The 17397-nt window shown below is 41.0% G+C and overlaps 1 protein-coding gene across 2 annotated transcripts in view; it reads left to right on the forward strand.

Annotated features, from left to right (window-relative positions):
* Positions 1–8502: 8502 nt before the first annotated feature.
* cplx2b (complexin 2b) overlaps positions 8503–17397 on the forward strand; it is a 59130-nt gene continuing 50235 nt past the window's right edge. For both annotated transcript variants that reach the window (XM_085286626.1, XM_085286634.1), the window contains exon 1: positions 8503–8741. The gene's annotated coding sequence lies outside the window, so the exon portion shown is untranslated. The remainder of the gene's footprint in view (positions 8742–17397) is intronic.

The following is a 17397-nucleotide window of genomic DNA, read 5'->3' on the forward strand; positions in this document are numbered from 1 at the left end:
ACAATAAGAATCAAGGGAAATGTGTTCTTATTGAACAAAACCACTCTGAGGATAATTTTGAACAGATTTATCAAACTTCTCTAAGCCTCTAAATGTACATTAGAGGCTCAGTTCACCTTTTTTATTCTCACTTTACACTAATGACTGTACTACCTCCCAGCCAAATCAATATGTTGTGAAATTTTCTGGTGACACTGTGATACTACAAACCCACAGCTGTGTAGTGGAGGAATGCTCACCAACTAGATATTAATACAAATAAGACAGTGGAGATGCTGGTGGATCCCAGGTCAGTTGGAGATCACCTTCCAGTGGCTGTAAACGGCCGAAACATCCTTCAAATACCTGGGAATTCATATTGTTGGCGATCTAAGCTTGGTTTGTCCTCAGATCCATCAGTGTTGACACTTTCTCCGTAGACTCAGGTCGTTTGGTGTTTGCAGGGATATAATGATGATTTTCTTTTATAGAACAGCAATTGAGTCAGTTTTAAGGTATGGTGTTGCTAATGGTTTGGTAATCTAACTGTCAAATCAAAAGCTTATATTTGAACTTTGATTACGACTGCAGGGAAGATCGTGGGCACAACAGCTCCTCTAAACCCTCAAGAATTACTAGAACCGAACATCCTCAGGCAGGCAGATGGCATCATAACATGTTCTCTCATTTTCTGCATTCTGAGTATGTTTTACTATACTCAAGGCAAAGGTACAGAGCTTTTCTATGTAAGCATAACTGGTACAAGCACTCGTTCCTTCCCTTCCATCATTTAAGATGATTAATGAACACAGACCATGAGAGGAACAGGTCCAGAATAATAATTAAAAAAAAAAAAACCCAGATAACTAATTTGGTTCTTTAATCACTTTTATCTCGTGGTTACAGATATATAAGAGACTTTGACATTCAGCAGCCTACACCGTACACACCACAGTACTGCTTCCTCTACATCACAACTGTGTTTTTTCAGTCAAATCTGATTCTGTCGTTCACTACTAGATGCAAAGATTTTAGTAGTCATTTGATTTCTTCTCCTTTTTTATACAAGGGCACTTTGTTGAAGGCAGCACATGTTTATCTGTGACTGCATTTTATAAAAGCTGTAAAGACACAAACTCGTGAAATTTCATGTCAGCGTGCGGATCAGTCATTTCTTCATTCGAAACATCTCAGCTGATGCCTTGAAGCGGGGGGAGCGGGGCGCTTCGTGTTAGTACTGTGATCGCAGCAGCATGACTAATCTGATGCCAGTGACTTCCTCCAGCGCTGTTTTGATGGACAGATTTTTAAAAGACCTTGTTGCGTTGTAGGAATGTTCCTGGACTTTAAAACAGCAGGTCAACGCTGAAAGTGTTGATTCTGTGAACCACTGTTGGATTTAAGCACTGATGGCTCTGCAGCATGAACACATGATAAAGTGTCTTGTGAGCTGTAAACAGATGGAGCATGAATCCAGAGCATATACAGTGTTTTCTTCATATGAATTATTCACTAATGGCTGAACCTTGTGTGTTTTAAAGTGACATCTGGTTAATGAAAATGCTGCTGCTGTTCTGTAGGAGGACTTTCATTTATGGCAAACACCGGCTGCAATTAAACAAGATTATTTTTATTTAATTTTTCTAATGTTATGAATATTTTGAGGATCTACTCAGTTCCTAAAATAAGTTTACAAGGAAAACGAATAAAACTATAGGGATGTCCTGTGGAGACGGATTTAAGCCCCAGCACAAGTTTATCAAACCTTTACAGGCAAGCAGGCCTGTTGTTTACTGCTGTAGTTTTTAACTGAAGCAATAAAAATTATTATATCTGCTAAACATGAAGGCTTTATATGCTTTTAAATAACAAAAATATATATGCATCCACAAATATAACCACTCATTCTTACTTCATTTAGCTGTTTACAGCTAAATGAGGTAAGAACATTTAGCTGTTCTTACCTCACCTTACATCGTGAGGTAAGAACCCTGTCACCTAAAGCTTCTGTTGTATACAGCACAGGTACAGATACTCTACAATATTATATATATTTTCTTAAAAACAACAAGGTCATTAAGGTAAGATGTGACTTGATTATTCAAGACCTTGTATGTGAGGAGCAGGATTTGGGATCAATTGATTTTAAAGGAGCTTTTATCACATTAATGTCATGGTCCCGAGTCTTGTGACTCAGTATTTATGGTTTTTAAGTATTTATATTCTTTATTTCTGTTTATTTCTGGTTATACTTTAGTGGTTTTGTACTGTGCCTCCTGTGTGCTGTCAGTGTATTCTGCTTTGTTTCCTGTGTCTCGTTATGTCAGATTAACTCCGCTGTGCTTCCCTCCTGTTTTCCATCCCCTCGTTATTCCTGGTGTATTTAAGCCCTGTGTTTTCCTCTGTCCATTGTCATGTTGTACCCTTGTTGTGCTGTTCTTCCCTTTGTGGGCCTGAATTCAGTCCTTGGTTTGTTTTCCTAGTTTGTGTTTCTTATTTTCTGGTGTCCAGTTTAGTTTCTAGTTTTCATGGTTTTGATTTGTTTTTTTGTGAAATTTATTTTTAATGGAAAGTCTTCCCAATAATAAGTTTCCATGTAGGAGTCCTGTGTTTGGGTCCTCCATCCTGCCTGCCACAGCACACACCCTGACAATTAAACTTATAATAATGAATTATAACAGTCCCGCCTCATAAACAAGATGCAATTAAATAATGTTTTTCATCACTACTTGGACTGTATTCTAGTATCAGTATTATGAACAGTAAAAATGGCAAAGCCAACTGGAGTTGGTTTGGTTTGTATTTGTTTATAGAGAAACCAGATAGCAGCAAAGTCCATTTGGCTATAGTTTTATTTCACTTCAACATGTATTATTTAAATACATTAAATTTATTTTCCCAAAGACTCATTGCTGCAGCTTCTCTGTTTTTAAGTCCCACATGTGACGTATTTTTCCTCGGTTGGAGGCTAGCCTGCAGACGGTGTGGACGCAGAGCACATTAATTAGCTGTATTTTCTTCTGCTAGGACAGTGGTGTTTTAAAGGCATGGTGGGTTAATTCAATTACATGCTCATGTCTGTTTTTTCCACAGAGCTGTCTCAGGCCACAAATACACAGAACAAGGTTCACGTCACTCTTCTCTGAAGTGTTGCCTCAGCCCGTTGTTTGTGAGCAGGAATAAATCCTTAAATTCTTCAGACTATGATGACAATAAAAATCATATTTTATATATTATTTACTCTACTCTTTTCTAACAATGCAATTCTTTTATATACTACAGACATAAATGTGTTTGAACCTCAGAAAATGAAGTCACTGAAGAAGTGCCAAAACCTGCAGTTCCTCTAACGTCCAGCAGAGGCTCCAACAGGGACTCAATCCCCACATGTTCACAGCCTGACACAAAAACTGTTTTGGAGCATTTTAATAACATTATGTGACCAATAAAATGGCTACGGAGAGATTATACTAACAGAGCTCCAGTTTGAGCAAGCGAAATTGTAAACTGATTTTGTTTAGGATGTTAGCACTAATTGGCACAAATCTGTCTGTTGCAACCTGATAGTCTGTGCTTGTTCAAATATGGTCCTTCTTCCAATAAATGACAACCAAAAGTCAAAGTGTTATATCCAGTCTATCCGGTGATGATTCTTAAGAAGATAAGAAGAACAAAGTCTCATATATGCTGTTGTGTTTGAAAAAGTTGTACTCGTAGCTAATTTATTTGAAAAACTCAATTTAACATCCAGAACATTTCATTGTCGAGCCAAATTTTTACCTTCTCTGTAGCAGCTGTGGTGTGATCGCCTTCCCGCCCCTGACAGTGTCATTTAATATGAAGCTAATCTAGCACTGCATTTATATTACAGATTCCATTTTCTGAAAATGTGCTGAGTTCATTCTCAGCAGCTTGGAAACTCATTTCATTTACACTCAGTTATACTTAGTCCTGTTTTACAGCCTAAACTTCATTAAAGTAAATGGGAAGTGTTGAGTATTCAAGGGTGATGTGCAGAGTCGTCACTACAGGGGGATAAAACTGATGAGCCATACCACGAAGATATGAGAAAGAGTTATCAAAGCTAGGCTAAGATGAGAGGAGATGATCAGTGAGTGGCAGTGTGGCTTCCTGCTGAGAAAGAGCTCCACAGATGTGATGTTTGCTTTGACAGCGCTGATGGAGAAGTTTAGAGAAGGTCAGAGGAGATTCACTGATGATAGGGTGCCAAAAGAGGAAGTGTGGTGAGGGTAGGAGTCACAGATGGGTTGAAGGTGGGGGTGGGATTACATCAGGGTTCTGCTCTGAGCCCCTTTTTGTTTGCAGTGTTGATGGACAGGCTGACAGATGAGATCAGGGAGGGGTCTCTGTGGACACTGATGTTTGCAGATGACACTGTGGTCTGTAGTGAGACTAAAGAGGAGGTGGAGGAGAGGCTGGAGAGGTGGAGGCATGAGCTGGAAAGAAGAGGAATGACAGTCAGAAGAAGCAAGACAGAACGCATGTGTGGGAATGAGAAGGAGACAGGTGGACATGCAAGGAGCAGAGCTTTGGAGGAGAGAGAATGGATATATTAGACAAAGGATGTTGAAGATGGAGCTGCCAGTCAGGAGGAAAAGAGGAAAACCATACAGGAGGTTCATGGATATACTAAAGGAGGACATGCAGTCGGTGTCCTCAGTCATGACAGAGGAGGATGCTGGGAAACAGAAGCAGGTGATCCACCGTGGCAATGAAAGTTTAGTCTCCAAAAAAGATCCAAATTGTCCATTCGTTGTATTTTGTACACAGCACAGTACACAGCACACAGCACAGCCCCACTCCCCCCCATCATCCTGACTGACACCCCCATCACCTCTGTGGACTCATTCCGCTTCCTGGGTACCACCATCACCCAGGACCTGAAGTGGGAGCCCACCATCACCTCCGTCATCAAGAAAGCCCAGCAGAGGATGTACTTCCTGAGGCAGCTGAAGAAATTCAACCTGCCAACACGGACGATGATGCAGTTCTACACTGCAATCATCGAGTCCATCCTCACCTCCTCCATCACCGTGTGGTACGCTGGAGCCACTATCAGGGACAAACAGAGACTGCAGCGTGTTGTGCGCTCTGCTGAGAAGGTGATTGGCTGCAGACTCCCATCTTTGCAGGACCTGTACACCTCCAGGACATTGCGGCGTGCAGCTCGGATCTCAGCTGACCCTTCTCACCCTGGACACAGTCTGTTTGACCTGCTCCCCTCAGGCAGGAGGCTCCGGTCCATTCGCACCAGAACCTCTCGCCATAAGAACAGTTTCTTCCCCTCTGCTGTTGGACACATGAACAATAACCATATGACTGTTCCCGCCACTAACACATGACCCTACGCTGTGTTCACTGCATCATTCCATGTTTGGCACTGATCACCACCTGCACTCATGTATATATCTTTCAACGTAGCACTCTTAATTCTTATTCTCATGTATATATCCCATGTATATCTCATGCACATATCTTTCTACGTAGCACTTTTAATTCTTATCCCTACTTTTATTTTTTTTCATGTCTATTTAAGTGCTATTTATGACACTATGTTTGCACTGAAGCACCGCAGCAATTTCCTAATGTTGTAAACCTGCTCAACATTTGGCAATAAACCCCTTTCTGATTCTGATTCTTTTGTGTAGTGAGTAATCTCATGTAGACCAATAGTGTTTACACTGACAGGAGATGTGCTGTTTAACAGAAATGTGGTTATGTAATCGCAGCCCGGTCTTGTAACAAAATGTGTGATGGCATACTGTTTCACAGTTAAGAGTTTTTATGGAATATCAGTGGGGTGGGACTCTTGGTGCTGGAAACTGGAACTGTGTAAAATGCTGTACGTGTCTCTGCAGTATATAGAATGCAAAATAAGCTACCTGTAATAGCTTGTCAATGTCTTTTAAAGTCAGGAATGAGGCAGGGGATCAGTTCTTGCTTGACCTGATTCATTTGCCTTCTCTTCGTGGGGCTTTAGTCTGCCTGGAAGCCTTGTAGTACTGCAGACAACTCAAGCTGACATCTCCTTTGATGCACAATTTAAAACACACAGCCTGACATGATATGGGCCTTGATGGAAAGTCAGTTAATCATCAAATTGATGTTTGACTTTTTTTTCTCATGCTCACAGACATCTGTATGACATTTCATAGAAATAAAATTTAAATATGTATGTGATGCAAAGAGAGAAAGACGAAGAAAAGAGTAAATTATCAACGCAGTCTAAAGTTTCATGATCACATTTGTACACTGATGTTGTGCAACATGACAGAGTCTTCTTATCCAACCAATAATCACCTGCCAAATTTTTTTTTAAATCATTGATTTCTCCAGGGGAAGTGGGTGTGTAATGCTGTGTAAGCAGCCTTAGCGGCGCCAGCAGGATGTAGTGGCAGTAAATATGGGCAAATGTCACTAATGGCAGCATCCACGATTGGAGTTCCACATCATAACACCAGCACCACTGACTTTGCAGACTCAACTAAATCTTAATAGCTGATGACTGAATCCTCTGTTTTCAGAAGCCTAGGGATGGTTTTGTTTGCTTGTGTCGAAGCCACTTATTTGTTCATTAACACAAAAATGAGTGAAATGCGACCTTGCAAAAGTGGGAACCAGGAATCTTGACCATGCAAAGACAAACATCCGGTGACATTAACCCCGACAAGCAGCCTTTAAATGATTTTCAATTAGAGGATTAGTCAAAAACACACCTCTAACACATTAACCAGCTAGAACATCCAAAGATGGGATCTGCTTTGGAAAAAGAAAAAGGTCTAAATAAATGCGCACATGGTGCACACAGGAGTAACCTCCCTCTGAACCCACACGATGGATGTTTTGGAGAGGTGATGTGATTGCCATAACTAAGATTAGTATCCTCAGACGGCATAAAAGCCTGCAGTCGTGGGGAAATGACTGCCTCTGGGAAAGAGCCTTCATTCTTTTGAAATATTTAAGGTTGCAGAAGGATTTTTTTAAAGTAAAAATATAGACATTTCATTATTTAACCCCAACACAACATCTCTGCATAACTAAGTACAAACCATCTTTCAGTGTTCATGATGTTATTGTAGAGATTCAAACATATTCTTCATACGATTTTATATACATGAGAAAATGTATGTTTTTGGTTGTGTAATTAAAGGAAATGATATGAAAACTGATAACAGTGATTCACTTTAAATTTAGAAGGTTAATAAAGTGAAAATGTTTCTGAGTGAATCTCAGAAAGTTGATTTCCTTACCTGGATTATTGAACATGGAACAAGACAAACAAAAAACAAAAACTTTTTTGGGTCATTCACTGCTGCAGTATTTAATCTCTGCATTTCTTATGCTTACTAGTCCCTGACAGTACACCTAATGTTGTCACTTTCTGTAAGAAGTGTTTGAAGTGTAGAATAAAGACGCCAGTACACCATCTACGCTCATGATGCCCACATGCAAAGATGGGGTTTGATCTCAAAATGCATATTAATAATTAAACCTAAACTAACGCCTGGTGGTGCTTAATTGTGAGGACTGCGAGTTTGTTTCATTCGGCTGATTCAGCCGTGATGTTAGCGTGACACGCAGGAGGCAGCACCTGTCCTATCTGTTTGCACAGGATCTGTGTACATGCGTGTGTGTTTGCTCAGCGATAAAGGAGCTCGGTAATGACACGTTAACAATGAGTGCATTAGCGTTAGGCATCACGAGGCTTCGGATTGACGGCCTCCGGCTACGCAGGCTGCTCTGAGAGCTGCGCTGGCCCCGGATGCATCAGCGGCACCATTGTTTTGATTCATAAAGAAATAAAAGCCAGTATGTGGTCTTTGCATCTGTTCTCGGTCACATTGTGGGCATTTATTAAGTTATAAACTACCTACAGCTGCATGACAATAAAATCTGAACATCCTGTTATTTCATGTCACTGTTTCAACTCCCATGAGGGCTTGATGACTCAGGACCAGCTGTTTGACGACTCTAGGCTATTTTAAACTTCCAAACTTTCCCTTGAAGCCTGCATTGTTCAAAATTAAAGTGACACATGCAAGTCCCCCTGTCTGGTGCTTTCTTTCACTTCTACGTGTACAGCAGGCTAACTTTGAATTTACAAACAGCTGCTGCAGCTGGCTTCCTGTCGTGCGCCCACCTTGTCCACATGTATATTTCTATGAATGCTATTTTTTAAATGGCAGTGTCAGGCCTCTGTGTGAAAGATGTAGCATTCGGTTATCAAAGTGTCCTCTGATCACATCTGGCAAAATAAAATAGATGGCATACTGTAAACTGGAATATTCACGCCCGCAATCAAAATAAATGAATTCACCGACACCCCATTAAAACCTCTGAGGGTAAAATCCTATTTTGTGTTCTGGCCTCTTTTAAATTGTGCACCTTTGTCAGCTTAAACACTGTTCTCTTTGAATGGACTTTATGTGTATCCTAACAGGCTCACTTGTTGGTGGTGGCGTGCGCACTTTGGAGAATTTAAACAAAGCACAAAGCAGAGTCTCTACTTTTACACGGATTCGCGCTCCTGTTGAGAATCTGTCGCCATATGCTCTCTCTCTCTCTCGTCTTGGAGGAACAGAGTGGAGGCTGTGAGGTAATAGTGCGCAAGAGGGGGTGGTGGAGAGAAAGCGAGCGCGCGCGTGTGTGAGAGAGACTGGATATAGGACAGGCATCAAACGAAAGCTCTCCTGCAGACTGGTCGGGATCCCTTCGGCCCCTCGGTCCTTCAGACGCATCAGGTTAGTGAAAGCAAACGCAGCGTATGTTAGACGATGAGAGAGCCCGCGCTGCCGGGACGCCGCGGGGACCCCCGGTGCTCCGTGCTTGTTTGTGCATTAGTGCTGCAGCTCGGGTGGATGGAGGGGGAGCTGGCACTCTCGGTGAGGCAGACGGTTTTAGGCGTGAGGCTGTTTTGGTCTCGGTGTGTTTGTGCACGCGGGCGGGCTGCAGGTACGCGCTTCACCTGCTGGCGCGATGTCTGTGCACAATCCGCGCGGCTGTGGGCTGAAAGAGCCACTTCTGGCACCGGGGCGCGGAACACAAAGGCATGCTGCGGATATCTCCCCCTCCCTCCTGCTCCTCCTCTCCCCTCTCGCTCTGTGCCTTCCGTTTTTTTCCAGGTAAAGGCGGATCTCCTCAATCCTCCGCCGCCATCACTCGCATTCAAAGGTGTGCGTTTTGTGACAGAGACGGGAGAGGAGGACGAGGCTGTAGGGGAGTCAGCCGAGGGAGGAGGAGGGCCTGGCCGGCTCCGGTTCTCCGCAGTGTTGGTGTTGGTGTCGGCGGGGCCGGCCGGCGGAGAGCCGGAATTATTTATAGCAGCCAGCGCGCTGATTGGCTTTATGAGCAGAGGGTGCCGTCACAGAGGAAGTCTCCGTTTGTGTTTGGCATCGTGAAAATCAAGTGTGTGTGCCTCCGTGCATGCGCACACATGCGCACGCGCTTTTGATTAGCGTTTGATAGGCGGTGTGTGTGGAAATGAGTGAGGCACCCAGCCAATCACCTGTAGAAACGTAAGAGCAGCGGATCATTTACTCAAGTTTCCACCGCATGCTTCTCACAGACACAATTACTGCAACTCTCACAGCTCTGAGCACGACGTTTATTTCAGATAAAGATTTCACTGACAGTGTCAGAGCCTTCATTGGTGCCTGATCCTGGATGGGTTAGTTTATGATGTGTGCCACAGACAAACAGCTCAGCAGTAAAATGTCTCTCAGACGTTCCTGCATTAACTAAATGTTTGTATTGTTATGTTTTTATATTCCCTGTCACATGGAAAGAAAGTAAATGTGTAAAAACGTAACTGTCTTTCAGCTCAACATAAAACGAATCTACATGACACATACATATCAGCTACCATCATAGATCAGTCTGAAATGAAAATGAACTTTGACATGCAGACTGGAGCAGCCAGTCGTCGATAACTTCCTGTGTATCCACCTTTTCTCAAGCAGCCAAACACTTGACCACCTTTTGTAGCGTAGAATTTAGTATAATTGTAATTTTATACTCTCACTGTAAGTGTCATTAAAGTGTGAGATTGCATGCATATCTGAATTCTTATGGTCAGCCCACCTGAGATCAAGGTGGCAGTCATGTCTCACCCAGCGCTCCCGCAGCCTGCTGTGACTCCAGACACACGTGTGGTTGTTCTGATTGTGGTTGTGTTGACTACAATGCTGAGATGACACTTGGGTCTCTGCTACTGTATGTAACGCTGTTGAGTAATAGCACATATTATGATAAAAGCTTTGCCATTTGAAATCCCATGTGGTTTCATATCATATCAGACATATTCATATCAGCCCAGATTCAAACACAACCGTAGATGGAGCAGTAATCTCTGCTGCCACAGTGCCACCTTCACATTTGAGTAACTGACAGCAAATTTATTTACATGTTAAGCATCACATCATCTCGCCTTTCTGCTGTATCTGCAAAGAGCTTCCCTAAACCCATATAGTTCCTGGACTGGACAAAAAAAAATCCCACAACCACATTTGGAGAGAACATTTAATCCGAGTTAAATCCAGATGTATTGTTCAAAAACAATGTTTCCACCTTAATCCTTCAGGAGCTGCAATAATTAACTTATCAGACAAGAGTCAGGCTTGTTATCCACCAACACGAACAGCCTTTTTTTATACATCAAGGTAGACATACACCCTCCAGTATTTCTGGCACCTCATTTTGATGTTTTTATTCCTATTTTTTCATCCATTCACATAAACTGTATGATTGAATAGCAGTGGGGATTACTCTTGTTTTAAAAGTTTAGCTGCTGCTAACCAGAGCGCCCCAGCGCTTCCTGTCTCATGTGTCGGTGTTCTAGTCAGTGTGGTAGTTATCATTATCATTCAGCGTCTTCTCCAGCTGCACAGAGCAGACCTTATACTTATGCTTATACATCCAGAGAACACCTTGTATCTCATTTATTTATTTTTAAAAGTATTTATTGAAGTTAGAGTCACATTTTTACAGAAAAATACATATATTGCACGAGTGCATGCAATATATGTATGCACTCATGCAATATATCGGGGGTGGAAGTGCCCTTGTTTTCAGTATCTTGATAGTTTTTTGCTATCAGGAAAAAACTTGTGCCACTAGACAGATCCCGTGAAACAGAGAGGTGCTGGCATCGGAAAACTACTTTTTACAGGATTTACTTTTGAAATAATATCTTTACACGTGTCCTGTATCATTATGCATTTCATGTAACCCACGAGAGCCTGTAACTGTGCATGCGAGTCATTTGCTCAGTTGGAAAGCTGATTTCTGATAACCTGTAATTTTATTCATATATTGGATATAATGTGGATACTTAGGTTTGTATGATTTAACTTAACTTACTACTTATCTTAATTTACTTTAACTGATTCTTGAAAATTCAGTTTTCTTATTATATGTAAATACCAAAAATCTTACATGCTAAAGGACTTAAAAGTTACAGCCCCTCCAGTAAACGGTATGCTAGCAGTAACATTTATTTTTCCTACGTTAATCGTTTATTTTTTACTTAAAAACACAACAAAGTGTACAAATGTATTTCATTGTATTTTCTGGATTGATGAGATACCTGAACTACCTGATCTATCTGAACCAATGCAAAGGAGGCTGGAGGTCAAGTTATGGCCTTGGCTTGCACTGGTGCCTCTACAGCTCGCTCTCTTTTATTGACGATGATCACTCGGCAGTCCCGGAGTCAGAACGCAATCTTAAAAACACACATCACAGACAGTCAAGGTGAGGAGAATGATCTGCTGTCTATTCTTCATTGATCCCATAAGTGTGCATAGAAAAGAATGCATTTCCATGATCAGCACTGCATTGCTTTTCTGTTCTCACAAAAGAAAATCAGCCAGTGTTCAACAGTTGAATAAAACCGAGCATCGCTGGCTTTGTGCTCCTGAGCTGTGAGACGTTTGAGTGACAGCTGCACAGAAAAAATTCGCCCGGCGTGTTGGCATTCTCGCTCTGTCTGTCACCCCACTGTTGCCACAAACAGACCTCTATCACTGCGCTGATAGGCCATTATCTCGCGTTAGTCACTCTGGATGCATGATCACTATAAAAGCTGTTTGTGTGAATTTTGTTCAGTTTTTCGACAAATAAAATGTTACTGAAAATAATGTAAAGGACATCACACTTTATGTCACTTGTTTTACATGTCTGCATTCCTCTGTAATCACACTTTCAGTGCTCTTTGGCAGTGATGTTACTATGCTGCCCTGTTAAGGATCTCATGTAGTTCAGATATTTAGATTTTAAAGGTTTAACAAGTCAGTTAAGATGAAATAAATATAACACGAAAAAGAACGACTGAGCTCTGAAAATAGGAAGATGGCAGCTGCCTGCACCGGCAAAACACCGCCCTGCTGTGCTAACATTAGCATTATCAGGGATCCTTTCTTCCTGAAACACTATCTTTATGGTCACAGGGTGGGTGGGGATATGTCAGCTGAGGCACGGTGCACACTGGACAGGCTGCCAGTCCACCACATGAGGCAGCCAGAGTCAGTCACACCCCATTAAATATGATGTTTCATGTCATGGCAGAAATCTGTGCACAAATAAAAATATTGCATTTATATTTATTAGCATGTTTACCCAACATGTTGCATGATAGACAATCTCTGTTATTGAGGTCTGTGTTGAGGCTGTGATTGCTAGAGTGAGGTAAATCACATTTACACAAGGTTCATCAGCTGAAGATTGTCTAAATTCTTTAAAATGACTTATTATTGTCTAAAATCCAGTATGACTAACAGAAGTTCTAACAACTCACAAAAATATTTGGCATATGCACTCTACATTTCACCAAAATTCAAAATAATTATGGTCGTGGTTAATCACTACTGGTAGAAACCTTCATATGTGACGTTCTGAGTATTTGTATAAAGAACAATTCAGTTTGTGTGTGAGAGTGTGTGTGCTTTTTGTTGTGCTGTCACTCTACAGGAGCTTCTCTGCTGGAGTGACTGCATGCCCGAGAGTCTTCATAAAAGATGCAATATTTGTAGCCAGCTGTGCACTGCAATACCTTCACTCAGAGTTCTTTATTTAGAGAGAATCTCACAGATTTCACGCTGTGAGATCTCTCACTTTTCCTTCGCTCTCTAGTACAAATAAGTGACTACTCAAAAAGTTTAAGTGCTGAAAACATTGTGTCTGTGTTTGTGGCTCAATTTACCGCTGTATTCATTCATTGCCTGTTTGCCTTATGTGTGGATGGCAGCATACAAAAATAACACCAGGACACCAGCTGTGATGAAGGGAACACTGGAAGAGAATATGTCAGAATCTGAGAGTAAGTCATATATGTAAATAAATTCAGTCGATCAATTAATGGTCACCACATCTGAGAGTATTATTATTGCACTGCCAAGAATCTAAATTAACATTTTCATCAGAATAGCTCATAGCATGATGCTGCCGCCGCTGTGCTTCGCCGTATATTTCTCCTGATGAGTTTCTCTTTTCTTCATGTCTCGACAAACAGCTGTCTGATCTGACTGCACTGCTGAGAAGTGCAGTTTCACCATAAAGGGTGCTAAATGTGTTTTCTATAATGCTTTCACACAGCATGTTTGCAGTGAAGTCCACAATCATCATCAGAGGGTGATGACAGCAGCATGTTATGGGTGTTTATAGGCCAGAGTTTGATAGCGTTTGCTTTATAGTGTAAGTAAAGTCTTCACTGCCAGTAGATTTCCATGCACACAGCATGCAGTATTCCCACTTTGTTTTTGTAAGTTGTTTGGACCAGTAAACTCAAAAGCTGAAGGCTATAATCAGAGATTTTTAAACAGGAATGTCAGAATTATCAAAGTGATATTCAGGACAGTGAACTGTTTTTGTCTATCCTGCATCCCATGATTAAGCAGGTTTAATAAGTACTTTTATACCTTTTGAAACATTTATCCTTGGGTGGGGCAGAGGTGCAGTGGTTGGCAATGTGACCTCATAACAAGAATGTTCTGTGGACCAGTCTCTCTGGGGCCTTTCTGCATATGTTTGCACAGGATTTCTCCGAGTGTCCTGGTTTTCTCTGACAGTCTAAAAGACAGAGGAGTGACTAGCAGAAAAGGATTAGCTTCTTTGTAGTGACCAGAGAACATGGAATATATGTGACATTCAGCAGCTTGTAGTGACAACAGAAACAGAAACTTTAGTGGATCAAAGTTTAACTTCTCTCAGCTCTGAGGTGAGGAGCTGTGAGGACTGGGCCCATATGGAAAAGATATATATAAATCTTATAAAGTTTCTATCTGTCTTGTATGAAACTTGTATGAAAAGCATACAAGAGTGAAAACACATATAAGATCCCTTGAAAAATTATATAATGAAACTTGTATGTTTTGTATACTTACTAAAAAAATATATGAAAGTAATAAGAAAGTGGCCACTTTCATGAGTAAATCATATATGTTTTTACTATTTCTTTTCCATATGGGGGGATTTGAAATTGGCTGTAGGTGTGAGAATGATAAAGCACTAAAAGTACTAATAAACATGTGCACAAACATGTCTCACTGAGACTAGGAAAGTGCTGTTTTTCATTTCCATTGCCTCAGATCTTCACATTTTTGATGAAATTCCAGTTTCCTTCACTGTGTGTCAGCAAAAGGACTCTTGGGCAATGTTCCCTCTAATTTTTCATGTGTCTGAGCAAACACACAAACTCCCTGAGCGGTCCCTTGGACCACTGTGAGCGACATTAGACGTGTGCGCTGTGGTAATGCCAGCACTGAATCCATCCAAGTTACATGTTTATTAGAATAATCAAATTGCAGCATTTACATTTGTGTTAGACTACTTTTAATTAACTGCTTTAGCCCACTTACAATGAAAATTTAAAAAAAATCTTGTTCATGACCTGTGTAGTATGTTAACACTATTGGGAGTAAAAATAACTTGAAGTCCAATTTTGAAAAAACAACTTTTTTTTTCTGTCTTTTTTTTTTTTTTATAAAGCTCTGACTTGTATTATGAGTATGAGTCTGTGGTCTGGGAGAGAGTCCTGTAACTCTGTGTCTGCAAACTACAGTATATAAAGACCAATGTTGGGCAATTATATAGTACTTCTTCAAAAAAGTAACTGAGTTATGCAAACAACAATGTTTTTTTTGCAGCTGTTTACCTAAAAATGCAGCCAAGGCGTTTTTTTTTTAATAAACATTTCAAACTATTTACAGAACAATCAGCTATTCTGCATCAAATTTGATGCCACACAAATTATTTGTGCCACTCCAAAAAATAATTTCTGTCCACTATGAGATAAAGGAGAACAACACCCTGATACCTGCAGGCCTGACAACAGGAGATGTATCACTCCTGTAACACCTGTAACATTCAGCAGTCGCCTCATTGTTCTGACACACGCAACAAAACTATTGACTATTGACTCTGGTTTTACGTGGCCTATCAACACAATTTAAAAACAGGTATAAAGTCCACACTTCTGCTATTGTGTCCTGTCAATTGTTCTGTCTTGCTCACATCTCCAATAGTTGTACATGGTGTCATTAACGTGGCTTCACTCCACATCAGCCACGCTGCTTTGCTAGCTAAAACACTGTTGTCGACACATAAGGACGCTGTCATAGCCTGTCAACGACGTTGATTAGCTGCGTATATACGAATGTGAATCGCATCATTGGCTGGACTATGGGATAAGGTGGCATCGTTCTAATCCCATACGGGAGCAGCCAGTCACTTACTGACTAACACTGCAAAACAGAATTGTTAAAGTTTTAATTTTAATTTCAATTCAGGTTAGATTTTTTTTGTGCGCAACGCAGATTTTCTGTGCGCAGAGACTGTGCCAGCAGTGCGCAATTGCGCGCGCGCAGCTTAGAGGGAACATTGCTCTTGGGTTATTTTGATTGTAAGCTAGAAAAATACGCCTTTTGAAGCAGCTAAGCTGTGATCATATCTGTGGACATGATTTACTGTGGTAATTAGGAAAATAATTAATGAAAACTAATGCTTTGTAGCAGGAGTAACCCTGCTGAGATCAGGCATGCAAAAGCGGTCCAAGTTTGTGAGAAAGGACACTCGGAGGCCTTCCTCGTGCCAACACTGGCTGTGCCAAAGCTTGAGATATGCTGAAAATTCAGCTCAGTGGTATGAAAGTAACTTTATTTAATTTAAAGTGAATTTCACACACACAGCATACTCTGACATGGACACTTAATCCATCTGTTTTCAGGGGCTGATAGTGGCTGGATGGAGTGTTTTTAATCTTTCTGAAATGCTATGCAGATAACTGATGCTTCATGCTGAGCTCTGATGAGGCTCAGTCTGCGCCTGGCTCGACTGAGCCTGAACTACTGCGAGAGGGTTGGATACTAGCTTGACACCACCCGGGGGACAGTTAGGGATGCTGTCACATGGAAATAATAAGCATAGATACGAGTGCCAGGGTAGACGTTCAGCTCACAATTGACCTTGTTGTTCTCCTGTGATGATTTTCAGGGTAGTCAACTTTTTGCCGTTTCATTTGGCTTCATTCATGACTCAGTGGTCTGAAACCAGGTGACCTTTTCAGAGGCAGCACCGTGGCATTAATGGAACATAAGTTTGGAGCTTGTTTCTGCTTTCTGTCCCGATCCAGTCTGTCTTCACATTTTTGCAGTTTTTTAAATTATTTACAATTTTGTCAGCTTGTTTGGCATAAGGTTTCATTTAGCCTCAAAATGTTCTTTTCTTCTATATATCATGCTGGCTGGACATGAAGGAGCATTATAGAAACTTAAAAAATAAAAACAAGTCCTTGAAATCAAAATTTTAGAACAACTAGCCCTATTCAACTAACGTACCTTTATCAGCGGGACTATTTTTGTTTAGTCAATATAAATTTGTTTTGATTTGATGAGATGAAGAAAGGATAGGTGTGCAAACCTAAAACACTTTATTTGACATTTTGCCCCTTTTTTCATAGTTTTATTGATGTTTTTGGAGGTCACTACCCAAAAGAGTTGGCAGTTCAAATTGTTTTGCTTGAACAGTATAAAGTTTCGAACGAGCACATACTACTACTACTACTATTGTCAGCTGCTTCTTTGTCACAAGGGGGCACCACAGCAGGCAGCTCCACACGTTTGATTTGGCATTTTTAGTTTCAGTGACACATCTTCCTTTTCTTTTTCTAGTTCTGATGTTTTTAACAAATGTACAGCCCATTGTGGATGTTTCTTATTTATAGTCACACTGTAAATGTGTTTCTTGCTCTTGATGGCCTTAGCCAGTATCTGAGTGCTAAATGTAGTTTCACATTGAGTGAATTCATGTGCTGAAATTACAATAAAACCCCTGAATCCTTACAAATGTAGAGCACGCAAACACCCGAGACCTTACATGAGAACAAGAGTAATAGAATAAACAACA

Source organism: Mchenga conophoros, linkage group LG2 (assembly GCF_057382185.1).
Source record: "Mchenga conophoros isolate Kocher_MC1m ecotype Shallow Benthic linkage group LG2, M_conophoros_male_GT1.1, whole genome shotgun sequence".
NCBI classification, from domain to species: Eukaryota; Metazoa; Chordata; class Actinopteri; order Cichliformes; family Cichlidae; genus Mchenga; species Mchenga conophoros.